This window comes from Hibiscus syriacus, unplaced genomic scaffold (assembly GCF_006381635.1).
Source record: "Hibiscus syriacus cultivar Baekdansim isolate YM2019G1 unplaced genomic scaffold, ASM638163v2 tig00110610_pilon, whole genome shotgun sequence".
Classification (NCBI taxonomy): domain Eukaryota; kingdom Viridiplantae; phylum Streptophyta; class Magnoliopsida; order Malvales; family Malvaceae; genus Hibiscus; species Hibiscus syriacus.
In genome coordinates this window covers 2,597,365-2,607,857 of record NW_024062800.1, presented here as the reverse complement: position 1 = coordinate 2,607,857, position 10,493 = coordinate 2,597,365, and the positions used below count along the sequence as shown (strand labels likewise).

Here is a 10,493-nt window from a genome sequence, read left to right as displayed (position 1 = left end):
TTTGAGACCATTGACAATCGTTGAAAATCTATCCGTCATAGCTTTGATGTCTTCATTTGGTTTCATCCTGAAATTTTCATAGCTATGAGTTAGAATACTAATTTTTGATTTCTTTACCTCATCTATACCTTCATGTGTGACTTGAAGTTTGTCCCATATTTCTTTGGCGGTTGTACACGATGAAACTCTTCCGTATTCATCTGGTCCAAGAGCACAAAAAATAATATGGATGGCTTTGGAGTTGAGCTGGAACATTCTTGTCTCTCCTTTACTCCACAACCTTGGATGAGTGAGAGGTTTGATGTATCCTTCTTCTACAACATTCCATGCTCCCATGTCACTTGCTTGAATGAAGTACATCATTCTATTCTTCCAATAGGCATAGTTAGCTCCATTGAAGAAAGGAGGCTTGTTGACGGGCATCGAATCGAGACCGGAGTCGAAGTTTGAAGCGGAGGCCATTGATGACTTTAATAATCGATATAACTCTTCCCAAATCGACTCAAGAGGCGATAAAACCTTCAAATGAGTTAGGCTCTGATACCAATTGTTGAGTTAATCGATTGACGGAATCGGCCAAGAAGGGGGTGAATTGGCAATTAAAATTTTTGTGGAAGCTTTTGTAGAAAATTGAAAGTAATTGCACAACGATTTACAGTGGTTTGACTTTCTCAAATAAAGTCTATGTCCACTACCTTAGCTATCCACACTAAGGATTTTCCAACAAATTCACTAATTTGTTCTTTCTTTTGAGGCCAAAGAGATAACCTTACAATTCCCTCAAGAGTATACCCCAACTCTTGAGAACACTCTTTTTCCCAAAGAGAAGATTACAAATTTGCAAACTTACAAGAAAACCTCACAAGGTAAGATGTTTGCACAATTCTAGAACAAAGAAAAGAACACTCAAGGATAAATACAATTGAGTACAAAAGTGTTCTTGAAAGCAAATGAATATTGGATGAAAAATAGGCTTGAAATACTCAAACTTGAGGTTTGATGCTTTCTCTTTGATTCTCTCTTGATTCTAGTTGATTGATGTTTCTTGTTTTTGATCAATGGCTCCAGAACTTGTTTAAATACCCCTTGAATCAATTCTGAACGTTGGTGATAATTAGTGGGGATAATAGAGCCGTTTAAGTGTGAAAACAATTAATTTTTCTAGGTGGAGCGTCTCATGCATCGATGCATGATCAAGTATGCATCGGTGCATTCGTGTAAAATTCAAATATTTTGACCGTTGGAACACTTGATGCATCGGTGCACCAAGTGTGCATCGATGCATGAAATGCATTCGATGTTTGAAAAATAGCCTGATGCATCGATGCATCAAATGCATTCGATGTTTTGAAAATATTCAGAGTGCATCGATGCATGGAGAGTGCATCGGTGCATGGAATGCATTCGATGTTCAATTAATTCATCGATGCATCGATGCATGTATTGATGCATCGGTGCATGCCTTTGAATAATTGATTTAAGGCTTGTTTTTGGTTCAAAATACTTTGTGAAAATTGTTTCAAAAATAGTTTAAGTACAAATCACAATTTTACACATTTAGAAAGGATTAAAATTGATCTTGAAAAACTTGGAGTAATAATTTGATATTCGGTTAATTGAATCGAATTTGTAAAATCATTTGTGAAATCTTAAAATTCATTTAACTTAATTTGTTATATCGAAATATCAAAAATGTTTTCAACACATTATATTATTACAATTTTATGTATGAATTTAAATAGTGACTCATTACAGAAATAATGATCGTTACATGACAATAAAGGTGTTATCCGATTATACGACCGTGATACCATGTAATAATTGTAATAATACTAGTTATTGTTTTAGTCGTAACAAACGCAATGCAACTAAAAACACGATCGTAACTATTAGTTTAAATCCTTGATTTCATGTATTTTTGAAGATGCCTCAGCATTTATATAATTTTTGGGTTCTAAAATTTTTCCTTGGATTGTTAAAGCCCCTTTTATATTTGATTCTTTTGGAATTTTCCCACTGCTCATGTACTACTTGTTGATTTTAGAGGCATGATTCTATAGCTAAGCTTTTATAAAACGCAATTCTAGATTGTGATGCTAAGGCCACAATTATGAGGTTATACTTCAATTTGAAAAAGGTCTACGAAATGATGATAAATTGAGATTGTGTTCAATATTGCTTTAAAGAAAGTGATACCAGAAAATAAAATTTCTAAAAAAAACATACACTGAAAATCATATCATTAGATAAGAATCTTATAAATATCTTACAAAAATTAAATATGAAAATTATATAAAAAATGATTTTTCATATTTTGCTATCAAAAATTACCTCATCCTAAAACTCCCTTTATTTTAATAACTTTAGAATGTGTATTCATATTTAAAATAAAATCTAAAATGTAATTCTACACAACAACAAAAATATGTAACTATACAAAGAGTATAGATGTTAATTACTTTAAAACCAAGTAAAAATTATTGCAACATAACGAATATCGCAAAAGTTAACATTCTTCCATCAACAATTTGGCCCTTTATTATCTTTACAAGCACATTAAAGAGGAAATAATGTACTCACAAAGCACCTTCTCTTCTGAATTTTACAAGTTGCTAAAATAATTCAAGTGAAATAAATGCAGCCATTTCTTCCTTGGAATGACTGATGCATTGTCACAAGGAGGGTTCCTTCAGCTCTATTCTGTTAAGTCCGTCCACAATAGCCTTTCGGAACTCGTCGTTATGAAGAAGAAACAATGAGACATGGCCACCCGTAACCCATCTCACTTCCGAACCAGGCCACGCCTTTTGAAGCTCCAGCAGAGTGCTTTGGTATGTAACCATCATCCTGAAACACATAATTGCAATTCAAGAATATAGATATCATGCGGTCGGGGAAAACGAAACGATGAAGCAGAAGATAAAAAATTTATTTGCAAGGATGCTTCACTTCCATAGATGGAGACTAAAAAGCAATTACATAGCAGAATCAACAAGAAATAACTACAAGTTCGTTGTTTATATTATGAAGCAACATCTATTTTGATATGGTACTTACAGTTGCAGCAACAAATATTATGGCATTAGGGTTTTTGGGAATTGGAAAGCGCGTGACATTTCACATTTCACATTCGAGAGTCATTGCAGCCTCTTTAGCTGCAAGATCCTCTCTCAGTGCCTCCTATGCAATGGCATGCTTCAATATGCTCCCACAGAATACCACGACAGCCAAATGTGGGGAGAGAAAAGGAAGGGTTGCAACAGGTGTGGGGTGCAGTGATCCAACCATCACAGCATGCACTCCCTCTAATTTCATAAAACCATCAAACGTTGAAAGGATGTGCTAATTAAGGATGTAAGCTCCCTAGTTCAGTGAAGAAAGTTGATATGAATAGAATGAAAGACCCCAATAACAGAAATTCTTACCCATATCAAGTCCGTGAAGAACGTTGATATGAATAGAATGAAAGACCGCAATAACAGAAATTCTTACCCATACCAAGTCCGCACACACCCATCTTGCTGAACCCTGCCTCAGAGCCTAACCAGTGTAAAAGGCTGCCTGCCTCTTCAATGGTTGCTCTTCCTAATAAAAGTAAGTCACTAGCACACAAGAGTTTTGCATCGTGTTGTAGCATTGGACTCTGACCTTTGACCATAGAAAGGGTTATAAAAATAGTTATCAATTAGAAAGTCAAAGACAAGCTCAGCTTCAAAAAGTAGTCGATGATACAGAAAGAACTCTGACCTCTCGAGCACCATAGTTGCAATGTTTTGTTTCAATAGTGGTCCACCAAGACGCAATCTCCATTCAAACGTATGGTCTCCAGTTCCTGCCAAAGGAGGTTTAATTATATCAATAAAGATGAGTTATACACATCAAATATAAAGAGAATATAAAAGAATAAAGAGGTTTTTACATACACATGTGTAAACAAACGAGCGCCGCAATAACATTTTTTAGAAATCTGTATATTAAGAATAAAATTATTCCTTAATTCCAGGAGTTAACTTAGATTAGATATTCTCTAATCTTAGTTCCCGATTTTTAGGAATTATTTCATATTCTTTGTTGTCTACTTTCCTATAAATTGTACACTATTGATTCATAGAATATGGAAGAATAAGAATAATTCTCTTCTCTTAATTTTGTTCATAGTATCAGAGCTTTAGGTCTTAATTGATCCTGCTAGTCTTTTTAAACAAAAAAAACCCTCTTGTCTTGTCTTTCTCCCATGGCAGACAATACATAAACCTCTTTTGAATCTAAGACTTCACATGTGTCTCAAAATATCACTCAAGTAACAGCACATGGATCATTGATCGTTCAAGGTACTACCCTTAGTACTACCTTTGAATCCAATAATCAGTCCTCCTGGATTTTAGATTCGGGCACATCTAATCATATGACAGGTATCTTGTCCCTGTTTCACACATATGCCTTCTGTCATAACCAATCACACATCCGAATAGCAGATGGCTCTACTCTTCGATTGCTAGAATTGGGGTTGTTCATCTCACCGAGATTTTTTCGCTTAATAAAGTTATACATGTCCCTAATTTATCCCGTAACTTGCTTTCAATTAGTAAGCTCACAGAGGATAAGAATGTCCTCGCTGAATTTTCTGCTCTTAGTTATGTTATACAGGAACGGAAATTGGGGTGGATGATTGGCATTGCTAAGGTAGACGATGGATTCTACATAAGGGATAATCAAAATGAAGTAAATAAACAAGGAGACTTGCAAGTAGGAATGACACTTTCTGCTTCGAATGAGGAGACCATAAATTTATGGCACCATAGGTTGGGGCACCCAAACTTCCAGTATTTGAAGCAATTGTTTCCTCAATTATTTCGGTATAAAAATGCCAATTACTTCAAATGTGAAACTTGTCCAATATCTAAACATACTCAAGTGTCATACCCCTTAAAACCATATATCCAATCCCAACATTTCTCCTTAATTCACAATGACCTTTGGGGGGCTAGCCGAGTTAAAAATGTCACAGGAGCTAGATGGTTCATTACCTTCATTGATGACCATACTAGATTATGTTGGGTCTATCTCCTCAAAGAAAAATCCAAAACACCAAAAATATTTCAAAATTTCCATTCCATGATCCGTACCCAATTTAACTCAACTATAAACACACTCCACATAGATAATGGAAGAGAATACTTCAACTCTGTCTAGAGCCCATACCTTTCCGATCAAGGAATTATACATCAAAGCTCATGCTCTAACACACCACAGCAAAATGGAATTTCTGAAAGGAAAAACCGACACCTACTAGTCGTTGTTCAAGCCCTAATGTTCACAATGAATGTCCCAAAATATTTGTGGGGCAGGCGATACTCACTGCTTGCTATCTGATAACCCGAATGCCTTCCAAGGTCCTCAACTTCCAAACACCTCTCAATACCCTACAAAAGGCCTTTCCAATATTCTGTGTTCCTACAATGCCAGCAAAAATCTTTGGGTGCAAGGCCTTTGTTCATTGTCACCAACCCAACCAATCTAAACTAGATCATCGGGATCACATATGTGTTTTCATAGGATATTCCCCCACACAAAAAGGGCATAAACGTTATTCTCCTACCTTGTGTCACATGTTTGTCTCTCGCGATGTCACTTTTTTTTAATCCGAACCTTACTTTTCAACAACTCATCTTCAGGGGGAAACTCTCAATGAAGATGAGAATCTCAATACTCTGCTCATCGTACCTCCTGATCGTAGTCCAACTATCCCGATCACACCAAATTCTAATAACCATGATATTATTATGATCCCTGATGTTGCTGCCCTTCCCACCAAAATACAGCAGCCTCAAAACACCGTCCCGAACACCGAACACATCCTCAAAACACTATCTTGAACACCAAACAACAACCTCAAAACACTGTCATAAACATCAAACAACAACCTCAAAACATTTTCCTGACAACCAACCAACAGCAGCAACAGCAAGCTCCTGAGCTCCTTGTTTATTCTCGACGCAAACATTCTTCTGAAGTTGACACATCAAAAGTGCCAATCTCATCCAAACCCGATGACTGTTCCGTGCCCGAAGCATCTTTTGATCTCCCTATTACAGTTCGTAAGGGCACAAAGACATGTACTCAGCACCTTATTTCTCAGTTTGTAAATTATGGGAATTTACCTAATGCATATAAGACTTTTATGAATAATTTTGATCATTTAGACACCCCAAGAAGTGTGGAAGAAGCTAATGAATCAGCTAAATGGAGACAAGTTGTCTTAGATGAAATGAAGGCTCTCAAAAGTAATGGAACATGGGAAATTTCATATCTTCCCGAAGGAAGAAAAAAAGACGGTAGGCTGCAAATGGATTTTTACTACAAAATTCAAATCTGATGGCAGCATAGATTGGCACAAGGCTAGGCTTCTTGCCAAGGGCTTCACCCAAACATATGGTCTCGATTACGATGAGACATTAGCATCGGTTGCAAAACTTAATACGGTACGAATACTTCTTTCACTTGTTGTCAATCTAGATTGGCCATTGGTTCAACTAGATGTAAAGAACGCCTTTCTCAATGGCAAGTTTAACGAGGAAATATCTATGGATTTTCCACCAGGGTTTGAAGTGGAGAAGGGTCGAGTGTGCAAATTAAGGAAGTCTCTATATGGGTTGAAACAGTCCCCAAGGGCATGGTTCAGTCGATTTGCTAAACCCATGACCAGTAGAAAATACACCCAAGGACAAGCAGATCATACTTTGTTTTACAAGCATTCGGGAACTGGTAAATGTGCAATTCTTATCGTTTATGTTGACGATATCATACTTACAGGGAATGATCCGAGTGAAATTAGTGAACTGAAGAAATTCTTTAGCACAAAAATTGAGCTTAAGAACTTGGGAAACCTCAAATACTTCCTTGGAATGGAAGTAGCGAGGACACGGACTGATATTTCAATTTCTCAACGAAAATATGTCCCCAATTTACTAACTGTTTGTAAACCTGCCAAGACCCCAATGGAGTTCACTTTGAAATTAGGCACTAATGAGGATGGAGATGAAGTACACAAGGAGAGATATCAACGACTTGTGGGAAAACTCATATATCTATCTCATACACGACCAGATAGCACTTTCGTGGTGTCATCAGCCAGTATATGCATGCACCAAGGGAGAAACACTTAGAAGATGTCTATCGAAGATGTCTATCGAGTGTTAAGGTACTTGAAGGGAACACCGGGGAAAGGTCTACACTTCAAGAAAACAAAATGTAGATATGTGGAGGTTTATACTGATGTAGATTGGGTTGGTTCAGTGAGAGACAAACGCTCTACGAGTGGTTACTGTAGCTATGTATGGGGTAACCTTGTGACATGGAGAAGTAAAAAGTAGTCTGTCGTAGCTCGTAGCAATGATGAGGCTGAGTATCGAGCTTTGTCGCATGGTATATGCAAAGGAATCTGGATAAAAAGATTAATGAGGGAACTCCAAATACTATATGACAAACCCATGAAGATATACTGTGACAACAAGGCAGCAGTCAGTATAGAACATAATCCTATACATCACAATCATACTAAACACGTGGAGATATATCGACATTTTATCAAAGAAAAAAGTTGAATCAGGAGAGGTCTGCATGACCTACTTACCCACGAAACAACAAGTTGCAGACTTGTTCACTAATAGTCTCAATAAAAGCCTGTTTGAAGAACTTAGTGGCAAGCTGGGTTTGATTAACATCTATACGCCAACTTGAGGGGGAGTGTTGGAAATCCGTATATTAAGGAATAAAATTATTCATTAATTCTAGAAGTTAACTTTGTTCCAGATTTTTTGGAATTCTTTCATATTCTTTGATGCCTACTTTCCTATAAATTGTTCACTATTGATTCTCGGAATATAGAACAATAAGAATAATTCTCTTCTCTTAGTTTTGTTCAACATCAAATCTAGTGAATATGTGTAAGTTTTGTTATTTGAATCAGTAGAAAAACCTAAACCTTGCAAGTCAAAACAACCCCAATAAACATTACTAATTTCTAACATCTTCAGTTTTCTAGTAAAAACCAATTTTGACAAATTAGATAAAGAAAATAAATTAAAATAAGAAATATATGACATTTTGGAGACCAACTAGAAGAGGGAGAGAGAATAACTAGGAATAAAACAAAAAAGAACTTGCAACTATATAAGACCAAGTGAAATGGAAAACATCCTTGCAGTGATAAAGAGAAAAGAAAATCACAATTTCCATGCCAAAAATGGAACAACAGCATCAAAAGACACTTAACTCTCTCAATGGAAATGATCATCATGCAGTAATAGCAACGGATAAATGATCATAATCACCAAGTATATAGAATGCAAGGTGTGCTGAATTAATTAGTTAATCAATTATTGCATTTTGGTTTTCACCAGATTATTTCATCTATTGATGAATTCTCGAGTACTTGAAAATATATATACTCTAGATCTAGGCAATTGAACGAATTGTCCTTTTTGGATGACTGCAATGTCATGTTTGACATGAACAAATATCCAAAGAGGCATTTCAGGGTGCTGATGTAATCTTCAAAAAGACTTGTGCTTAACCATCTACTGCTTATCGGTTAAGCATTTTATCCTCTTCTTTAATATCTTAGATTTTGAACATCAGGTATAGCATGTAGGCATGAGTCAAGCCACTTGACTTTCATCATCATACATTTATTTATTTTCTTTATTTGGCTTTTCCCCTATTTTTCAAGGTGCATATCTTTGGGTACCTAAGATATGACGGTTGCATGTTCTTTTTCCAAAAACTCATGGTCAATAGAACAAAAAAACAACATGAAAATTTTCAGACTTAACCAAACAATTCCCCCATTTATAATAGAAATGAATGCAATGAAGTTCTTCAATTAATTATAAACTTGTCAGAAAGAAGGTAATTCAACAATCAACTGGGATATGTTGTCTTAATTAATGTAAGCCCTATATCAAGCTGCTGGTCTGCATAAACGGTACGGGGGTTCAGAAAAATATAGAACATCAGAATCTTTAAAACAACCATATTAGGTGTGCTTAAACTTCAACTATGTGCAGCTGATGTCAAGCCACCATCACAAAACCTCAATAACAAACAGCATGAAGCTAGTGTCTCATTTACAAAGGTTCTTGATCACTGTAAATAGACTTAATACTAACATTTCTTTCAAATTCACATCACAAGTAAAGCAGAAACAAACAAAGCCCAGATATTCAATTACTATTATGTAACAGATACTCAAAGCTCACCCTAAGAAAAGCAATCAACTTGCACTATCAAGGAAGATAGGTAAACATTAATAAACAACTAAGGTTCACCTTGAATCACTACTAAACTAAACTACAGTCACACGATGAGAAAATGAAATCGAGGTCTTAAATTCAAGGGTCCACCGGTTCAATTCCAATTATAAGGTGAAAGTTCTGCAAAACCAACTTAACTAATCAATCAAAGAAATTTCAAAGTGATACCTGCAAGGTGAACAACACGTGCCATCTTTTGAGGAGGCACAGATTTTGGGACAAGGAAAGCAACCCTTGCATTGTGACTTTCAGGAGGCAATGCACTAAGCAACCGCTCATCACAAGGGGTCCTAAACACACCTTCTCTCAAGCAAGCATTCTGGGTGTCCCAAACTGTTTTCCAAATGGGTTGACTCAAGCTGGGAGGCCAATTTTGGCCTTCAACTTCAGGGAATAGCTGGCTTATCAAACTCTCCAAAAGCTCAAGCTTTATTCCACCCCAGCCTCTTGAGAAAAACAGCGGATTTATCTTTGTTCTATGCACAAATGCACCATATACATGGTCTAAAATGTAATGAAGCATCCCTAGATTAACTGTAACCACTCTTTTAAGGAAAACCCAGATTTCAAAATTGCTTCAAAAAACCTGTATCTTCCTTTTTATTGTTTTTAGAATTATTAACCCCCCCCCAAAAAAAAAAAGTTAACTTTAACAACCCAGTAATCAAAACTCTATAAAAATATCAGATTTTGGTTTCTATAAAACATCCCTCTAAAATCAGAGAAAAAGCATGAAAAGATTGGATCCAATGAAGCAATGGAGTGGCAAAAAAGGAAGAAAAAAATGTAAACTATTGAGGGTAAGAAATTAATGCGAAAAATTAAAAATTTTGAGATAATGAAATGAGACCCAAAGAGAGAAGGACTGATAACGAGGAAAGGGAGGAGACTTCAATTCTTTTTGGTCTTTTTATAGAAAGCAAACAGAGGCTAATCTGTGGGTTGTATGCTATCGGTTTGGGGAAAGATACGTGGAAAGTGGGTCCCACTTGCCACGTGCCGGTTTGCGGTTTTCTTGTTGTATGCTATCGGTTGTGACCGGCAAACTGTGGGTCCCACTCTCGTTCCCCATAATCGATAAGGGCCAGCACGAAACAGAGGGGAAAAGGTTGTAATTATATTTATATTCTTATTTTGTAAAAATTTAATAAAGAATACTGGAATACAATAAAAATAAAA

General features: G+C 36.1%; 1 pseudogene; it reads right to left on the bottom strand.

Moving 5' to 3' along the window:
- Positions 1-2,616: 2,616 nt before the first annotated feature.
- LOC120135529 lies at positions 2,617-9,891 on the bottom strand (annotated as a pseudogene).
- Between the last annotated feature and the right edge of the window lie 602 nt (positions 9,892-10,493).